The sequence below is a fragment of the Bos mutus genome, chromosome 21, assembly GCF_027580195.1.
Source record: "Bos mutus isolate GX-2022 chromosome 21, NWIPB_WYAK_1.1, whole genome shotgun sequence".
Taxonomy (NCBI): Eukaryota; Metazoa; Chordata; class Mammalia; order Artiodactyla; family Bovidae; genus Bos; species Bos mutus.
This window is the reverse complement of record NC_091637.1, coordinates 45,285,095-45,306,121: the sequence shown is the minus strand read 5'-3', so window position 1 is coordinate 45,306,121 and position 21,027 is coordinate 45,285,095. Positions and strand designations below refer to the sequence as shown.

General features: G+C 42.1%; 1 long non-coding RNA gene across 2 annotated transcripts in view; it reads right to left on the bottom strand.

Annotated features, from left to right (window-relative positions):
• LOC138984399 (uncharacterized) overlaps nucleotides 1–21,027 on the bottom strand; it is a 355,695-nt gene that overhangs the window by 295,521 nt on the left and 39,147 nt on the right. For both annotated transcript variants that reach the window (XR_011461664.1, XR_011461663.1), the window contains exon 2: nucleotides 10,498–10,563. This is a non-coding gene — a long non-coding RNA (uncharacterized lncRNA). The remainder of the gene's footprint in view (nucleotides 1–10,497; nucleotides 10,564–21,027) is intronic.

The following is a 21,027-nucleotide window of genomic DNA, read 5'->3' as shown; positions in this document are numbered from 1 at the left end:
CCGTGACTGAGGATAGAAAAGTGAATCTCAGGGGTCTATTTGGCTTCAGTTTTGAAAGTTACTCAAGAAATTCCAGAAGGGTATATATAAAAACTCCAACTATTAATAAATAATGCATGTTGTGGAAGAGGAAAGCAAATAAAGCCCATTTGCTACTAAAGACATCAGCAAAAGTATGTATTTTAAATATTGCCAAACCAAGAGAGATCAAACCAGTCAATCCTAAAGGAAATCAACCCTGAATACTCATTGGAAAAACTGATGCTGAAGCTCCAATATTTTGGCTACCTGATGCAAAGAGTCCACTCACTGAAAAAGACCCTGATGCTGAGAAAGATTGAGGGCAGGAGGAGAAGGGGACAACAGAGCACAAGATGGTTCACCGATTCAATGGACATGAGTTTGAGCAAGCTCTGGGAGATGGTGAAGGACAGAGAAGCCCGGTGTGCTGCAGTCCATGGGGTCACAAAGAGTCAGACATGACTGAGTGACTGAACAACAGCCAACAGGTAGGAGAGCTGATGCTATTCTCTGATATTAGAAATCATTGACCAGAGTCTCAACATGGCAGATCCCAGGAACACAAAAGCAGCTCTGGACAATGTCACAGAGAGTCTCAAATCCTCTTGATCTATCCTCTTGATTAGAGAATAGATCCTTTTGATCAGAGAATCTGCAAATCCTCTGATCAATCCTCTTGATCAGAGAATAGATCTTTCTGGAGAATGATGATTTCCTCAGTGGCTGTCAAAGTGTGATTCTCAGACTGGAAGCAAGAGCATCCCCTATAACTTGTTAATACTACAGAGCCTCAGAGTCCACCCTAGGTCTTCCTTATCTGACTCTAGGAGTGGACCTCAGTGATCTGGTCTAATAAGACCTCCAGGTTGAACTTGGTATAGGCTGAAGTTTAAGAACCACTGATTATAATCATTCCACAATATATATAAATCAAACCATTGTGCTGTACACCTTAGACTTACACAGTGATGTATGTCAATTATTTCTCAATAAAACTGGAGAGGAAAAGAAAAACAGCATCTAAGCATAAAACTTCCCTCCAAATCAGGGGACAATCTGGAGGCAAGAAAGAAGGAGAGATACTGAACCAGAAATCGGAATTTACTTACAGAAACAATGGGCCCCTGTGTAAGCACATTGTTTTCAACAATTAAATCCTTCTACTAAGACTGTGTTTGGTGAAAACATCAAATATCACTTTCTTAAATCACCAGATAACAAAGAATGCACAAGATTATAGGTGTTACGAATTGTGTTTAATTTTATTGGACTCAGTTTTTAGGCAAAAAAAGAAACCTAAAATCTTTAACCATATAATGATCACATAATGTTGCATTTTGTTCTGCAGGAGAGGCTTCAGGTGCAAGGAGCACCAGCAGCCTAGGAGAACATGTTGGCAAGTGGACATGTGTACTAGACGGCAACATGGGGACAAGGACATGGATGTAAGGGTCAGTAGAAGCAACTGAGTCACCGCCATAGAACAAGTAGTCCTTTCAATCAGTACTATCCCATCCCATCCAATTATGACATCAATCGTTCCCACTTCCTCTAGAGCAAGGGTCCCCAATCTCTGGGCCACAGACTGGTACCCCATGAGATCAGCAGCAGCATTAGGTTAGAAATAAAGTGCACAACAAATATAATGTCCTTGAATCACCCTGAAACCACCCCCCACAACCCCAGTCCATGGAAAAATTGACTTCTATGAGATCAGTCCCTGGTACCAGAAAGGTTGGGGACTGCTACTCTAGAGGGCAACCATGGGTTTGATTCAGCCATGGTACAATAATTAATGCCTGTGATGATGACACCACTTCCTCAAGGAAAGGCTAAGTTGTATTCAGCACGCTCTTTAAGTTGACCTGCCTGACTCTTTGCGACCCCATGGATTGTAGCCCACCAGGCTCTGTCCATGGGATTCTCCAGGCAAGAATACTGGAGTGGCTTCCCATGCCCTTCTCCATGGAATCTTCCCGACTCAGGGATCAAACCCATATCTCTTGGTTCTCCCACACTGCAGGTGGATTCTTTACCGCCTGAGCCACCAGGGAAACCCCTTAAGATGACCATTTCCATAAAACGCTTTTAAGTGATGCTTAAGAAATAAACTTACCCAGAAATATATAAGACAAAAAATGTGTTTCTTGGCAATGCCAGATAAATGAAGTCTTTTGTCACTTCTTTCTAATCCTAGAGAAAGAAAGGACAGTGGAAAGAATACTGGGGAGGCATTTGAGGCCTGGCAACTAGTTGTGATGCCAACAAGACTGTTACAGGGAGAAAGTTACCAAGCACTTGGACTGTAATTTATCTGGCTAGTTTGCTCATTTACTGAAGGAGGGGGAATAGGTAAGCTCTAATGTCACTGACAGCTTTAAAAACCCTAAACTATCATGAGTTTACACTTTAGTCTCACCCCTAGACCAGAAATTTCTTCCCTTAAAACTATCTCACCTAAGACTTTACAGACTCCCTCAAGAAACCTGTCCCCACTGTATTCTCTATCCTCAGAAGTTAAAGGATTTAACAATTCACCATTAAGTGCTTACCATTCTGAACTTCAAGATTCTTGGAAAAGGAATGTCATACTACATTATTTTTTTTCAAAGAAATTGTTTAATCTGTGTAAGTTATTTGACTCGGTCATTAGCAATCTTTGTGCCAGGATAGCTCCTAATCAAATTCCGGCAGAATATAAGTACCATTGAGAAGAAAGCATACAGATCTTTCTTCTGAGAAGTACGTATTTTTCTTTCTGGTTGAGCAATGTTATGCAACAAATGCTTCCAACTGGCTTTCTATCAAGGAAAATCATTAAAGATGAAATGCTCTGAGGGACATGATCATAGGAGCCTGAGATGCTTGTAAGTAATTACATTCATGCTGATAATTAGAAGAAATAGTCTGTGTAGTGGATATAGTACAATCACCTTTCACCACTGGTCTTGGACTTGATTTCTCCAAGGAACGCCAAGAAAAGGCTTTATTTAGCAGCAGTTTCTGCTTCACTCAATCCACTTGTTTTGTAATGTAAAAAGGAGAGCCTGAAAAGAGAGAATGGGCACCTTGACATTTTAACTGCTTTGTTTTTAATGAAAAATTTTTTTCTTTGAAGTGAATATAAAGCAGGTATGGGCAACAAGCCAGAAAGTGCTTATTTTTCAACTACTAGCCTCATATGTCCTAAAATGCCTCCATCTAGCCTCTAAAAATGTTCTCATTAGATCCCTCCACAGGTTGGTATAACCAAAAAGCATTTCTTAGCAGCCATAACAGAGGTACAGACATAGGGAAAGCATGTAGCCACCCCCAACCTTAGCGTCAGGTCCCAAGGCTCAGAACTGCAGAATAAAATTAGCCTCCAAAGCCAACACGAGGCAGATGTATACACATCGAGAGAGCAATTTATCAGAACTGGTATTTCTCCCCCAACAGCACACTGACTGGGGAAAACTTAGAATGAAACTGACAGTAATTCCTTTTTTACAGTGAATTTGTTGCCTGTAATCATTGTGGATGAAAATTTGTTCTAATTTTACTTCTTAATCAAATGGATGTTCAAAGAGCAGAGAGGGCACTAAACCAGAGAGACACTTGTAGGTCCTTAGCCTGCCTAAAGACAGTCAACACAGTGCCTCTCCCTGCTCCTTCACACTCTAGTTTGAATTCCCAGTGGCTTTCTTTCCTAACTCTCGTTTGCTCTCTTCCTTCCCCTTCACTGGCTCCCACTGCTGCCCTTACTTGTTCCTCTGAGTTCCTTGTCTAAGACTCTCTCCCCAGGAGCACTCAGCATCTTTTAGTGACATCAAATAAAGCAGTAAGTAAGCGAAAGTGTTAGTCACTCAGTTGTGTCTGACTCTTTGCAACTCCATGGACTGTAGCCCTCCAGGATCCTCTGTCCATGGAATTCTCCAGGCAAGAATACTGGAGTGGGTAGCCATTCCCTTCTCCAGGGGATCTTCCTGACTCGGGGATGGAAATTGGGTCTCCTGCACTGCAGATAGATTCTTTACCATCTGAGCCACCAGGGAAGCCCTAACATCAAATAAACCTGGGTGCAGATCTTAGCCTTGCCATCCTCCTTTTGTGTGACTGTGGGCTTCAGTTTCCACGAGGACTAAATGAGAGCAGCTCTCCACACACTGGGCAGGAAGCCTAGCTCATAAGGAAGGACGCAAAGAAATTATATTCCTCCTCTTTTTCTTCTCCTCCAAGCAAATGATTTCACTCCTGTAGCTAGAAAACACTCTGTAGAAAATTCCCCAATACACGAGTATTCCCTAAGGGTGTAGCATGCATATGTGCTCAGGCATATCCAACTCTTTGCAACCCTATGGACTGGAGCCCACCAGGCTCCTCTGTCAATGGGGTTTTCCAGGCAAGAATACTGGAGTGGATTGCCATTTCATCCTAACCAGAGATAGAACTGGCATCTCCTGCGTCTCCTGTATTGACAGGCAGATTCTTTACCACTGAGCCACCTGGGAAGCCTTCCCTATAGGTAGTGATAACTAAACTCTATGAGGTCAGTTCATATCCCAATTTCTACCAACCTGCTGACATTGGACCCACAGGAACCTAAAGCTAGTCATTCTTGCCTCCCCTACTCTACTTTTGTGAACTGATTTGTGTTCCTCTGAAAATTCATATGTTGAAGTCCAAACCCCCAGTACCTCTAATGTGACATTATTGAGAAACAGGCTCACTACAGATGGAATTAGTTAAGGTGAGGTCATACTGCAGTGGTGCAGGACCCTAATCCAGTATCACCAGTGTCCTTATTAAAAGTGGAAGTCTGGACACAGATATGCACACAGGAACACCACCAGGTGAAGACTGGACTAATGGTGCCACATGCCAAGGAATTTCCAAAAGGTGGCACCAGCGGTAAAGAACCTGCCCACCAATGCAGGAGACATAAAAGACACCGGTTCGATCCCTGGGTCAGGAATATCCCCCAGAGGAGGACACAGCAGCCCACTCCAATATACTTGCCTGGAGAATCCCATGGACAGAAGAGCCTAGTGGGCTACAGCCCATAGGGTCGCAAAGAGTCAGACATGACTGAAGTGACTTAACATGCATGCAAGGAACTTCCAAAAGCTAGAAGAGAGGTCTAGAACAGGCCTAGGGCTTCAAAAGGACACTGGGACACTTTGACCCTGGACATCTCGCCTCCAGCACTATGAGACATAATTTTCTGTAGGTTAGGCCACTTGTAGTGTTATATCAGTCCTAGGAAACTAACAACCCACCCTGAGCACCCCCACGCAGCAAGTTCCCCATTTCAGTAGTAAACCATGAGGTCATCTTCCCAGCCACCTGGGTTGGGGTCACCTTTGACTCATTCTTTCCCCTTCCCCTTCTCATCCATCTTACACCAAATCCTTTCAACTCTATCAAGGAAATAACTTTCTCATCTCCTCCTCTTCCTACTGACACAGGCAGAGTTGGCCTCACTCTCTTTCATCAGGCAACACCATAATTGGTTTTCTGACCTTACTGTACTTCATCCTCTTTAACGCTGCTTCCACATTGCCACCAGACTCACTTTTTGAAATCACAGATCACAGGCCTTTAACGGCCCATGCAATCTGACCTCAATCTATCTTGTGCTGCCATCTTACAATGTTCTCTTTCTAACCTCACCCCTCATCTCCTTATTCCCCACTAAAATGTCACATCTCCAGACACCCTGGGTAACTCACCCATCCCCCACATCTCCTTGCCTATGTGCTTTTGCTGGTGCTTTTCATCTGCTTGGAATGCACTGTGTCTTCCTCCTTCAAAAGTCAAAATATCACCCAATCTATCAAGGATAGAGACAAGGTAAAAAGAAAAATCTTGGCATTGGTGAGAATCAATCAAAGACCGGTTAGAAGGAAAAGATGGTTGAAATGTTTTCATTTTGATGATCAAGGTCATTGAGGGGGCTTGCTAGGTGATTCAGTGGTAAAGAATCAGCTTGCCAATGCAGAAGACCCAGGACATATGGGTTTAGTCCCTGGGTAGGGAATATTCCCCTGGAGAAGGAAATGACAACCCACTCCAGTATTCTTGCCTGGGAAATCCCATGGACAGAGGAGTCTAGTGAGCTACAGTCCATTAGGTTGCAAAGAGTCAGATGTGACTGAGGAACTAAGCATACAGCATACACATAAATGTCATTGAGTGACTTTCAAACACCTAAATCTCTGTGGCTGCAAGACTGTCCTTATGGGTAACAGTATAAATTAGCCAACTATGATAGTATGTCTTAGTTCACGCTTGGATGACACCATCATGTTTGAAACATTGAGTATAAAGACATCTCTGCTCATTCAATGCCAAAACCAAGTAGGAAAAATTCTAGCATGGCTGGAATTTAACAAATGCCTGGAATAAAACATGCGAAGTAAGCAGCCTATTTGCCTAATTACAACAGAAGTTACATTCTTATGCAAGAATATTTCATTAATGTGAAAAATATAAAATCCCTCTTTCTGTACTGTAGGAGGCATTCTATTTTTAGATTTCATCCTCAAGTCTATGACTTTCCCCAAAATCTTCCAATTATAAGGTTACTAGCATCTTCTTCTGGAGAAGGAAATGGCAACCCACTCCAGTGTTCTTGCCTGGAGAATTCCAGGGATGGGGGAACCTGGTGGGCTGCCGTCTATGGGGTCGCAGCAGCAGCATCTTCTTCTTTAGCAACATCTAAAGAAGTTGTTTTGCCAAGGTCTGCACTCTTACCATCAGCCTTTCATCCCTCTCTTGAACTTAATAAAAAAAAAAAATACAGAAGTTGTTAAATCTAAAATCTAGACTATTCTCCCTGGCCTGGCATGCTACAGTCAATGGGGTCACAAAGAGTCAGACAGTTCAGTTCAGTTGCTCGATCATGTCCGACTCTTCGAGACCCCACAGACCACAGCACACCAGGCCTCCCTGTCCGTCACCAACTCCCGGAGTCTATTCAAACTCATCTTCATTGAGTCAGTGATGCCATCCAACCATCTAATCCTGTCGCCCCCTTCTCCTCCTTCCTTCAATCTTTCCCAGCATCAGGGTCTTTTCAAATGAGTCAGTTCTTCGCATCAGGTGGCCAAAGTATTGGAGTTTCAGCTTCAACATCAGTCCTTCCAAGGAACACTCAAGACTGATCTCATTTAGGATGGACTGGTTGGATCTCCTTGCAGTCCAAGTGACTCTCAAGAGCCTTCTCCAACACCACAGTTCAAAAGCACACAATTTGGCAAATGAACAACACTATTCTACCAGCCTGAGTCTCTATATAAGCTGTAGAATCCAGCTGAAATTCTTTCTAACATTCTGACCAACTCCAAGGCACAGATTCAAGTTACATCATTATCTCTGGAACCCTTGAATAAAAATCTAACATATACGTACCTTACATGAACACACAAAAAAGCTCTGTCACTCACATTCTAAGCAGTACAACTGAATCTCAGATTCAACCCTACACCTTCCAAATTGAAATCCAATCACGTTCCCATGGCAGGAAATGAAACCATTAATATTGTCTAACTCTTGGCTCAACCCTTCCCCAATACACGCAGTGTGTGTGGCCTGTGTCCCCACCCTCCACTGGACCCTCCATTGTAACCTCCCAGTTCCCTTCATGATTCAACACCAATAATTCCCTTCTGCCATTCTGGCAAGGGGCAGGGGGTCACGGTGGGGGTGGAGACACAGAAGAAAAACTGTTTTCAGAAGTAATTTTACAAAGTGGCATAGTCAAAGTGGCAAAACATAACTATTTATAATAATTATGATAGTAGAGCATTAATACACTGTTGACCTTTGAGGTCCAAAGAGAAGCTTTTAGCCCACGAACATGAACTAGCGAACAATGAATTTTAAAACCTCAAGCTCTTCTCACACTCCCATCCCTGAACCCCATGCCAACTGCTCGTTTCCTCTTATTTGTTCAAGTAGAGGGAGCATTCTGAGCTTCAATTAGGTGCAAAATAAAGGAGACATTCTATTAACTGCAAAATTAAAAGCCCTTCGTTGGAGGAGGATCCACCATTTTCACACTCACACCCCCTCACTCCCTGGCACGTAGAGCCTGCCTATGTTGGCCGTGTGTGTGCTCTTTCTTCATCCCTAGTCACGTAGTCATCAAGGTGGGAGGAGTATTTTTCATCCAGTGAATTTTAGTCATTTCATTTTTTAACTCAATGTTTTTATCTTTTATTTTTTTATTTTTTTTTTACAGACTATGCTTCCACTGGTAGTTTTTAAACGAGTTTTTTGAAGTTTTTTTCTAAGTTTCAAATTCAGTTTCTCGCTGAAGTGAAACAGACCCTGTTTGCCAAATTGCAATCTCCTGGTCCATTTGCACAAGGGCCTTCACAGAAACGCCAGAGAAGCAAATCTGAAGTGTGCTTCCCCCATGCTGAGGCATTCTCAAGCAATTCCCACCTAAACACACCACCACACACACTCCACACACACACACACACCCTCGCCCTTAGTGGCATATTTAGATGCCTCTAAGCTCTTAGAGTCATTTGGCTGAGACTCCAAATGGTATTGGATTTCACACCCAACACTTAATTTTCTAGTGTTGAGGACAGAAATCCAAATATGAAAATTTTTAAATTGCTCGGATTTGAACATAAGCTTACGTCCAACCTCTTACTGCCTCAATAGGCCTCTGTTGATCCATCAAGCTATTTTCACTTTTCTTCACTTCTCTTCCTACCTGTTGATGGGTGAAAATTAAATACAAGTACTCTGTTTAAAAAGACAGCTATGTTATTGTGCTTGAAGCACTCCGAAAGGGTTTATTCCTTTCCAATCTTTCATTCAAATTTACTTTCTCCAGTACAGTGGGGCAGGTTCTTTATTTCTCTCTGTCCTAGACCGCAGGCACCTAAATTACAAGAATTAGTTCTAAGAGGGCATTTAACAGGACTGAAGTTTGCTTTCATACCCTACTCTACATCAAAGCACCAATCTTCAAGGGCTGACTATATTCCTATTATACAAGTTAATGAATCGTTCTACATTTTCTAATATCTTCAGTTTTAAATGCAACAATATCCTCATATAAAAACACTGGGTCGTCTGTGAAAGATGTTGAAACATTCAGTGCATGAGTTGTCATTGCAAAGCATGAGATTGTGTATGCTTGGAACTTACTAAGATTTCACTTTCCTGTAGGAAATTGAGTTGGCTTTCTTTCTATAAAACAAATGAAATGGACTCATATGAGCACAATGTGATAATACTATATCTGAAAAGGAGACAAACGTAAAGGATAAAAACTTTGAAACCAAGAGTTTAAAATGAGACTGTTGAGAAATAACATGGTATGTATTATTATCTCCATTTTGCACAAGGACATCAAAGTTCAGCAATAGGACCAACTAGATAATTGCAGGGCCCTGTGCAATATGAAAACGCAGGACCCTGTGTTCAAAAATAATCAATAACTTCAAGGCAGCAGCAGCAGGGCACTAAACCAAGTGTAAGCCCCATGCAACCGCTGCTGCTGCTGCTGCTGCTAAGTTGCTTCAGTCGTGTCCGACTCTGTGCGACCCCAGAGACGGCAGCCCACCAGGCTCCACTGTCCCTGGGATTCTCCAGGCAAGAACACTGGAGTTGCCATTTCCTTCTCCAATGCATGAAAGTGAAAAGTGAAAGTAAGTCACTCAGTCGTGCCTGACTCCCAGTGACCCCATGGACTGCAGCCTACCAGGCTCCTCCGTCCATGAGGTTTTCCAGGCAAGAGTACTGGAGTGGGGTGCCATTGCCTTCTATTGCACATATATGAAGATATTCCTACTCAGAGAAATTCAGTAACTTGCGTAAGATTAAGAACTAATAAGCAGGTGGAATTTGAACCCTGGCAGCTTGACTTCAAAATTCAAAACTCCCACTCTTAGACACAACAGTAAGCACCATTCAGGACTTCCCTGGTGGTACAGGGAATAAGAATCCATCTGCCAATGCAGGGGACATGGGTTCTATCACTGGTTGGGGAAGATTCCACATGCCGAGGAGCAATTAAGCCTGCGTGCCAGAACTACTAAGCCTGAGCTCTAGTAGGGTCCGCAAGCCACAACTGAGCTTATGTGCCTCAGCTGCCGAGCCCATGCACCCTAGAAACTATGCTCTGCAACAATAGAAGCCACCACAATGAGAAGCCCACACACCACAACTAGAGAGCAGCCCCTATTCTTTGCAAACAGAGAAAGCCCACATGCAGCAATGAAGACCCAGCACAACCAAAAATGAATACTTCTTTAAAAACCACTTATTGAGTGTTTTCTGTGTGCCAAGGATAAAGATAGTTTCATAGGATTGATACAACAGTCTAAACATTCTTATACCCATTTTACAGAAAATAAACTTAGAAAGGTTGAGTCCTCTGAACACTGAAGTGGACAGTTGCTATTTTTTGGCTATCCAGCATCCATCACTGCTTCATAAATACATGTCAATACCCTTTTGAAGACTTACCTTTTGCAGAATGTAAGCACCCTGAGGGCAAGGACATTTTCTTGTTCTTCAACATATTCCCACTGCCTAGAATAGTAGATAATAAATAATAAGTATTTGCTGAGTTAGATGTTTTCCCACAATAGCAGTCAAAGTCTTAAGAGTTTTACAAACTCAGATCCTTCCTCACATCACCAGTACAGCAAGATGGGATAGGCAGCACATACCCTAAGCTGGAATTCTCCTGGAACATTACTCTTTAGTAGGGTGCCAAAAACACAGAAATGGTAGACCCTGGTCACTCCAATGGTCCTGGCCTGACAAGTATAGTGAACCATGCTTTTTGTCCAGGTTCTGTCTTAACACTAAGCCTCTCTCTCTAGCCTTCTCATTACACACATGATGCACACATGAGCTACTCATTACATGTATCTAAGTCAGGGGCCCCCAAGGCCACCCCCAGTTTTGAGGATTTGCCAGAAGAACTCACAGAACTCAGAAAACCTGTTATATTCATGGTTATGGTTTATTACAGCAAAAGATGTAGATTAAATAAAATCAGCAAGGGAAAGAGGCACACAGAGTGGAGTCGAGGGGAAAACAGTGGCAAGCTCTTCGTTAATTTTTCACAGTTGAGTTGCAAGGGCAATGCTTAACTCTCCTCCCAGTGCAGGTGACTGTACCAGCCAGGGAAGGTCACCAAGGAAATGGCGGTGGTGTCTAGAGTTTTTACAAGGGTCAGTCATATAGGCATGCAACACCTGACCTGAGCTACTGAGTCTGCAGACCCACAGAGGGTCAAAGTAATACGATGCAGCCCAAGTCTTCAGGCAAACAGAAATGCTATTCACTGTAAGTCACGTTGTTGGCATTAACTATCCGGATGAACTGATACAGCGTGACCCAAGGCCTCAGAAGTACAAAAATACTCTCTTCAGGCAGGATCTTCCAAGGACTCAGAGTAGTTATCTTCCAGGAACCAGTCAAGGGCAGCCTTTCTGAAGACAGATTTGTATTGAAAGGAGCAAAGCTTCAGCAGCCTGGCTCTACTGAGTTAACCTTGCACTGTACGACAGCCAATAAACCTCTTTCCTTCAATTAGCTAGAATTGATTTCTGTTGCTTGTGCTCATGTTGATGTTTGACAGAAAACAACAAAATTCTGTAAAGTAATTATCCTTCAATTAAAAAATAAATATTTTTTAAGTCCCACTTATATACTAAATGGAGAAGGCAGTGGCACCCCACTCCAGTACTCTTGCCTGGAAAATCCCATGGATGGAGGAGCCTGGTAGGCTGCAGTCCATGGGGTCGCTAAGGGTTGGACATGACTGAGCGACTTCACTTGCACTATATACTAAAAAAAAAAAAAAAGAATCTATGCAATCACACAGCTACTAATTATAAAACCAAAATGTACATTCGGGTCTGCCAGATTGTACCAACTACATCTTTAAGAATTGGGTTTTACACTGTGGTGTCCTAAATGACCGGGGCGGCGGGAGGGGGCGGGTGGTGCGGGGAATACATGCATATGTACAGTTGGTTCATTTTGCTCTGCAGCAGTAGCTAACAAAACATTGTAAAGCAACTATACTCTAATAAAAATTAATCAATTGGTTTTTACAGGGCATCACTTGGGATAAGAACTTGTTACCTAGATCCCAATCATTATAAAATTTAAGGTATAACTCTGCAGTCCTTCTTATTACAATTCACCCTAAAGAAAATAATGAATACACACAGATTTACAAATGTATTTTTTACAGCACAAAATGAAAAACAATCTATACTTCTAACTAAAAGATGATTGGTTAAATCAGAACTTGGCAAATCTTTTCTGTAAAGGTCTACATAGGAAATACTTCCAAATTTGCAGCAATACAGTTTCAGTTGCAGCAACTCAACTCTGCCTTTTTAGGGGTAAAGTAGCCACAGATAATACACAAACAAATGAGGATGGCTAAGTTCCAATAAAACATGAATGGAGTCGGGGGGGTGGGGGCAAGATTTGGCCTGTGGGTCAAAGTTTGCCACCCTGGGATTCAGTTCAGTTCAGGTCAGTCACTCAGTCATGTCTGACTCTTTTCGACTCCATGAATCACAGCACACCAGCCCTCCCTGTCCATCACTAACTCCTGGAGTTCACTCAAACTCATGTCCATCGAGTCAGTGATGTCATCCAGCCATCTTATCCTTTGTCGTCCCCTTCTCCTCCTGCCCCCAATCCCTCCCAGCATCAGGGTCTTTTCCAATGAGTCAACTCTTCGCATGAGGTGGCCAAAGTACTGGAGTTTCAGCTTCAGCATCAGTCCTTCCAAAGACACCCAGGGCTGATCTCCTTTAGGATGGACTGGTTGGATCTCCTTGCAGTCCAAGGGACTCTCAAGAGTCTTCTCCAACACCACAGTTGAAAAGCATCAATTCTTCAGTGCTCAGCCTTCTTCACAGTCCAACTCTCACATCCATACATGACCACAGGAAAAACCATAACCTTGACTAGACGAGCCTGTGTTGGCAAAGTGATGTCTCTGCTTTTCAATATGCTATCTAGGTTGGTCATAACTTTCCTTTCAAGGAGTAAGCGTCTTTTAATTTCATGGCTACAGTCACCTTCTGCAGTGCTTTGGAGCCCCCAAAAAATAGTCTGACACTGTTTCCCCATCTATTTCCCATGAAGTGGTGGGACCGGATGTCATGATCTTCATTTTCTGAATGTTGAGCTTTAAGCCAACTTTTTCACTCTCCTCTCACTTTCATCAAGAGGCTCTTTAGTTCCTCTTCACTTTCTGCCATAAGGGTGGTGTCATCTGCATATCTAAGGTTATTGATATTTCTCCCGGCAATCTTGATTCCAGCTTGTGTTTCTTCCAGTCCAGCGTTTCTCATGATGTACTCTGCATAGAAGTTAAATAAACAGGGTGACAATATACAACCTTGACGTACTCCTTTTCCTATTTGGAACCAATCTGTTGTTCCATGTCCAGTTCTAACTGTTGCTTCCTGACCTGCACACAGGTTTCTCAAGAGTCAGATCAGGTGGTCTGGTATTCCCATCTCTTTCAGAATTTTCCACAGTTTATTGTGATCCACACAGTCAAAGACTTTGGCATAGTCAATAAAGCAGAAATAAATATTTTTCTGGAACTCTCTTGCTTTTTCAATGATCCAGCGGATGTTGGCAGTTTGATCTCTGGTTCCTCTGCCTTTTCTAAAACTAGCTTGAACATCTGGAAGTTCACAGTTCACATACTACTGAAGCCTGGATGGAGAATTTTGAGCATTACTTTACTAGCGTGTGAGATGAGTGCAATTATGCAGTAGTTTGACCATTCTTTGGCATTGCCTTTCTTTGGGATTGGAATTAAAACTGACCTTTTCCAGTCCTGTGGCCACTGCAGAGTTTTCCAAATTTGTTGGTATATCAAGTGCAACACTTTCACAGTATCATCTTTCAGGATTTGAAATAGCTCAACTGGAATTCCATTATATGATTAAATGTAACACAAAATTATTCAGTTTTTTTAAATTAAGTAGATCTGTATTGCAGATATGAAAAAATAGCTATGACATAACAACCAAGTGAATAAAACATGTGGAATTATACTATACACACAACTTTCAGGGGGAATAAAGATTTGTATATACACAGGAAAAAATCCTGAAATAATATGCATGAGACTATCCATAGTTATCTTGGAAGGCTGGACTTAGGTGGACTTTCATTTACTACAGCATACATTTCTCTACTGCTTGAAATTTTTTATTATAAACGTTTGATATTTACAATCAGAAAAATTCTTTTCAGAAATAAAAGTTGAAGTATCCATCTGGAATACCTACTTAGTCCCATACTAAATTATTCAGGCATCTAATAAGTAAGAAATTCCAAACATAGGATAAATTCTGTATTTAATAGAAGATATTCTTCCATCATAGGCATTAAGATGTCATGAGCCCATAAAGTTCCTACCAAGCCAAAGTTCTAGAGAATTCTTTTAGAATCTCAAAGCCACATTCTTTTCCTCTGCCATCAAAACAAATGTTCCACCGACAGCCTTCTCTCAAAAGGAATAGATTTTTAACCACCTCAAAATATACAAGCCCTGGTGAGAAAAGACTTAGATTGCGAGTTTGGGGAAATAATCCTTACTTACAGCTCTGCCACACTACAAACGCATTGGTGAGTGAAAGTCCTTCAGTCATGTCCAACTCTTTGCGACCCCATGGACTGTATAGTCCATGGAATTCTCCAGGCCAGAATACTAGAGTGGGTATCCTTTCCCTTCTCCAGGGGATCTTCCCAACCCAGGGATTGAACCCAGGTCTCCTGCATTGCAGGTGGATTCTTTACCAATTGTGCTATGAAGGAAGCCACATAACAGTCAAGTATTCATATTCCATTTCTAAAATATTTACCAATGTCTGAAATTTCCCAACCTGTTGGAATTAACAGAGCAAAGCACTACTTTCTTGAATTGAATTTATATGCTGCAAACAATCCACATACCTTGAGACACAAAAGAGCCAATGCTAAGTTTCTTAACTATATAAAAACAGATACGAACCCACACAATCATTTTAACTTTTCTTTTACTACCTTTTTTTTTTTTTAATGACTGCTAACTTCACTGATAGTTTACAGAAAAGACCAAAAACCAAGAGCTGGACTCTTTTTCCCCAAACATTGTTTACTTCCAAGGGGTCATTTTGGACCAGTAGCCGTCATAAGGAAAGCCCAACTGGTCTCACCAGTCACAGCTCCCTAGATGCTGGCTTATCCCTCTCAACCAGTGTCATGTAATTACAGACTGATAACCCACGTTCCAGAATTACTTGCATTAGATATTCTAGCTGAAAATGGTCTTAAAAGTGCTTTTTCAACAATTGTTTCTAACTTTTAATGTGTCAAAAAGATGATAGTTTACTATCTCCATGTGATTAACATAAGAAAACTCATTTGTAGATAGCTTGGTCAGATCCAATCAAAGAAAGCCTCCCTTTCTGTTAATTGGATAATTAATGGCATTTTTTAAACTAACACTGATCCAACTATCCTTTATGCTCACTGGCAGATTGATTATCCACGAAGAAGTTCTGTTATCTGTATTATCCTATTTGGATGAGAAGGAAGGCCTTGGGGAAGGGACAAAAGGATTAGCTTTGTTTACTCCCCACTCTACCCTTTCACATTCAGCCTCCTTTGTAAGTTGGCTGTGATTTGAGTCTTAAGGAGAAGGGATGAATCTTGATTAAGAAAAAAATCTTTAATAGAATTAAAGTCTGTTTCAGGCATCAAAAATAGAATTTTGATTACGTCCTTGCATCCATGGTTTCTGAAGGGGAAGAGGGAAATAAACTCTTTGCCCACTTACCTGTATTTATCTGCCAAGCTTCTTTTCTGTCTCACTATCTTCCCACCCCCGCCTCCAACACTCTCATATTCCTATGACTAAAAAACAAAACCATGGGCTGGTTACTGCAACAGTACCATTTATTTGTGTTCTTGAAGCAGCCTGCAACACAGCCAGAAGATAATGGACACCTCATTTATTCAAGCTCTGAATGATCATATTTAATTCCCTGTGACAGCTGTCTTCCCCACATTAGCATTGCAAATAAGTTCGGTTTTGTAATGGCTTTCTATTGAACATGATTCAATTATCTGCCGTCTGTACCAAGGCAGGATACGGTCTTAGTATCTATAGCAATATTTCTGCAAGCTGCTGCTCTTTACACTGCTCACATTTAAGCTGGCTGTTTACCACAATGCTTTCCTTGAACTATATTGAACTCCCTACACTTTCAAATAAAATAAAGAGGAATGAATGTAATTTGAAAAAGCAGTTACTGGGTATATAGATATTACATACCTCCTCCCTTTTCTATATGTAATCAACCTGGAAGCACTCTGAAAAAACTGCCGATTGTCCTGTTTTAAACCCAGATAATAAAATCATTATGGTCAATTAAATGATTAGACAATGCTAGACATGCTGGGGTTCAATGGCTGGTTTTGCATATCACTAACACACTGTTAGGCATTAAGGCGATCAGCCTGACTTCAGAGTCGTTTTCATGCAAGGGAGGCAGGAAACCTACACATGGAAGAAAAGTCCTTTGGGGACTAAAGGAAGAATCCAAGGTGACCTCATCTTAGCAAGAGAGAAAATGCAGTCCTCTCTTCTCAAAAATGTACATACAGCTCACTAACTGGCTCCCGCCTCCAAAGTTCATCAGCAGATGTAGCCACCACCTGGGTTTCCATGGGTTTCCTGACCTTGGCCGCTGTGCAACCAGCGCAAAATGAGGAGACAGAAGAAAGAGGCAGCTGAGGAGGGAAAAGGGGCTGCCTACCCAGACTCCACAGGGTGGCATCAAGACCCTGTGTCACCGTGACTCTGAAGCACCTGGGTAGACCGCCCAACACTGATTCATGGTCTCCTAAAGGACAAAAGGTCTCTGGGCTGCTTTTTACATCCCGATGTTAGAAGCACCAGCAAGGTGGAGCACAGTGACTTTCCTCCCAGCAAGGATATATGGGAACTGGCCGGAGGGATGGGAAGTGGACACTTAGCATCCTGGCTGAGTTCCTTCTCTCCTTTGACTCTGTCTGCTGTTCAATTCAAGAATGAGTTAATATGCAAACTTGACTCCACGCAAAAGTCACATGCCCCAGCACAGCTTTTCTCAGTAGAAATGTTGGCTTTCTGATCCCGGGCCCAGCACCTTATACCTGACAAGTCAATCCTTCCCCCGCTCTTTGACATTCACTTAACATGCATCAGTACTTTACAGACTTTAAAGTACATGCCAATCACCTGGAGATCTTGAATCTTGTTAAACTACAGATTCTGACTCAGTAGGACTGGGACAGAGCTTCAGAGTCTATGGTTTGAACAAGTGCCCAGGTGGCCACTATTGCTGGTCCACAGTCCACAATTTGAGCAACAAGGATATAAAACGTGGTCTCTAGAACAGAGGACTCTAGTCAGTAAAAAGGGCAAGCTGGGTTAACAATCCTCTCTTCTCTTAAGGCAGGATCTTCTGATTCTAGTGTGAATTACAATAATCTGAAAACTTGTTAACGTTATACTTTAACTTTTTTCCGTTTAAATTTTTCAAAACTCAGTTTATTGGGAGTTCAATCCCAGGAATGCTTGATCAGTAGGTCTGGAGGAGAGCCCAGAAATCTTCATTTTAAAGATTTGAACATTTACTATGTATTGTAACAGGTTCTTCTCATACAGATGGTACTGGGAACACACTCTGGCACTGTCTAAGGGGTCATACTGAGGACTGGTCTAGAACCACTCAACATTAATGCCACTGTGCTTTCATGCAGCCCTTTATATGGGTCTCCTGCATTGCAGGCATATTCTTTTCTGTCTGAGCTACCAGGGAAGCCCCAGTAGACAATGTGTTACAAAGCCCTTCCATATTAACTGTCTGATTTGAATTTCATAACAACAGGTGAGCCTCTATTTTACAGATGAAGAAACAGTTACAGCAAGCTTGAAACATGGCTAAGGCCACCTGGCTACTGAATAGGGTTGACCAACTCAACACAGAGACACATCCGTTAGTTATGTGTCCCAGGAACCCCCTTAGTCCTGGGCAAACTGGGACTGTTGATCCTCCTTGAATCTAGTCACAGGTTTGAAAGAAAAAGTGAAAATGTTAGTTGTTCAGTCATGTCCGACTCTTTGCAACCCCATGGACTGTAGCCCGGCAGGCTCCTCCGTCCATGGGATTCTCCAGGCAAGAATACTGGAATGGGTTGCCATTTCCTTCTCCAGGGGATCTTCCCAACCCAGGGATCGAACCCAGGTCTCCAACACTGCAGGCAGATTCTCTACTGTCTGAGCCACCAGGGAAGTCCTGGGGTCTTCTATGGTTGCATTCAACCATAGAAGGCTTCCCTAGTGGCTCAGATGGTAACGAAAGAAAAACCTGGGTTCCTCTCAATTCAGCGTGGTAAACCTACAAATATAAAATGCAATAGCAAGTAACAGGCAATGGCTAGCTGATTTCGGTAAAAGTGAGATTTACTAGAAGGACTTTGGGTAGCCCCAAAGTCACAGGAAAGATTAAAAGACCAAGATCAGAAAATGAGCAGGAATGAAAAAGATCAGGCAGCCAGAATTACTGCTAAACAAATTTGTCACCCAGAACACACCAGTGACACAGTACCAAGCAGGCAATGCCCTACCCCCTGGCACTGCTGCCCCCATGAAGTGCCTGTTGCTGTCACTATTGCTGATGCCAGGAAAGACTCCCCACTTTTCCTGTACTTCTCTGTTATTCTCTATCAATTCAAAGTCCATGGTAGATGCATCTGACTGGCCAAGTCTCAGTCACATGTCTATATGACAGCTGCATACCCAATTAGTTGGGAAATTAAATATCAATCATTTTTAACTTTTAGAAACCACAATAACATAGGGCAGGGATTCAGATACTAGAAGCCAAAAAGAAAAACCAAGAAACAAAAACAAACCTAGATATTTCAGTATCTAGAGTTTTTCAAATTTTACCTTTAAAAGTATTCCCTAAAATTAAGATGTCAGTATTGCTCTACAGCCATAAAAACTAGGAAGCAAGAGCAATTAATAACTTTAACCTTATGATACAGTAAAGTTGTTTTCATAGCAATGTAAATAAAGAAATATGTGTACTAGAATATAATTATATACAGAAGTATATAATGGAACTTCATTTAGAAAATTACTTATTATTTTTAAGTCTGTAAAGTAGAAATTACTGAAAAAATTCTCTAAGAATCCTTTGCATAAACTGTTATTTATGCTCTCCAAAGGCTTTAAACTAAACTATAGCCATAATATTTCCTTTTCTTTCCTACATGCTAGGGAGGCTCATCAGGAGGGCAAGGATGCTGGTACCTTAAACATGTTTCATTCTAATAAACACAGTATTATTGATACTAAATAATCATAAAACAGTGAGTGAAAATTTGAGCCCCTTCACTTTAACCACAGAGCATATGGAAATAAGTAAATAGTACACAATCACTGAAATTTTACAGACTTGCTGTTCCTAGCTCACTATATACTATATTCACTACGGGTGGAATTTCTCACTGTAAAACACCAAATCTGTCAGAAGAAATAGCTTCCTCTGATGCCTCATGGACTTGGAAGATCCTTTGAAAATGCCTCCCTATCCTATCCTGATTCCTCATGAGTCCCTTTGTTGATTTTCTGCAGCGTACACATATGAAGTAAATTATTCCAGTTGGTTCTTCCAGACATCTGCCAATAAGGCTACTCCAACTTATTCAATTTGATAGAGTGCACTACAATCCTTAGACGAATCTTTGACTTTTCCTTTCTTCCTTTTATCCTTATGGGTTTCAGTTGCACTCTTAGGATTCTAATCACATTCTCTTTTGTTGACTCCAAAGACAAGCCTGGTCTCAATGCACCCTGTACTTTCATCTCAGAGCTCCCCATATCCCAGGATGACATAACCTCAATGCCACAAACTAGGCTCCTCTTCCTTGAAAGGAGAAGAGGAACTGTTCCAGAGTCAACCCCAAGTATTCTTGCCATGTCCTTTACTATGGCAACAGTACCCACCTCTCTGCAGCACCATGATCTCCAGTCTGGCCAATGTCATCTTCCTGCAACCCCTGCTCTCTGCCCTATCCCATAGCATTGGGATGTTGGCCAATTTAAAAACCACAGATAAACATAATCATTCCTTTACTTAACTGTCACTCATGAAACACTCCTCCACCTTGTGCATTGCACTGGCAAAGAAAAAACACAAGAGCATAATGGGACTTTGTTGAGTAAAAATACAGAAGTCATCACAGAGAAAATTCCAGAAACTAGTGTGTGGCATAACCACCTCTGTAAATCCACAGGTATTTTGATGTTACCCTGCCTCATTTCACCCCAGTCTGCCCTTCCACTGAGGTCCCTGAAGCAAACCTCACATCTCTACCTCATCTCCAGGTTCCCTCACTTCCATATCCTCTCCTAAGATGTCTGAATTCACTCCACTGATGCTCTGCAACTTGCCATTACCCCTGACTTCTGCCCTGTAAGTGACTGTGCCCAGGCCTCTTTATCAGACTTGTCTTGAGCCTCTGCGCTCCCTTCACTTCATATCCTCCTCTCCCTTCACATTCCTCTCATTGCGATGGGAGGTGAGCTGCAGAGCTGAACCCCTCCCCCCCACAATGATACACACAAGTTGTCTTAGCAACAGTGCCTGCTGTCAGTACAGTTTCACTTCAGAATCTTCCACTGAGGCCGAAGGAGCCCCTAACAGAGTCACTGTACTGTGCCTGGGAGTCTCTGGGGACCCCCAAGCCACTTCAGAATACTCCAAACCAATCTTCCAGGCACTTTGCAGGAGGCTGGCTCCACTTCAGCAAAGTGCCCTGCGCTGAAAGATGTGTTTTCCACTGGTAACTAGTGCAGTTAATGAGAGCGATGGACGCACAGGCACTAAGGAAATTAGCCAGAATTTAATTCTGCCAATAAATTGCCTTGGGCTGGATGGCTCACCACAGGCTTCCCTG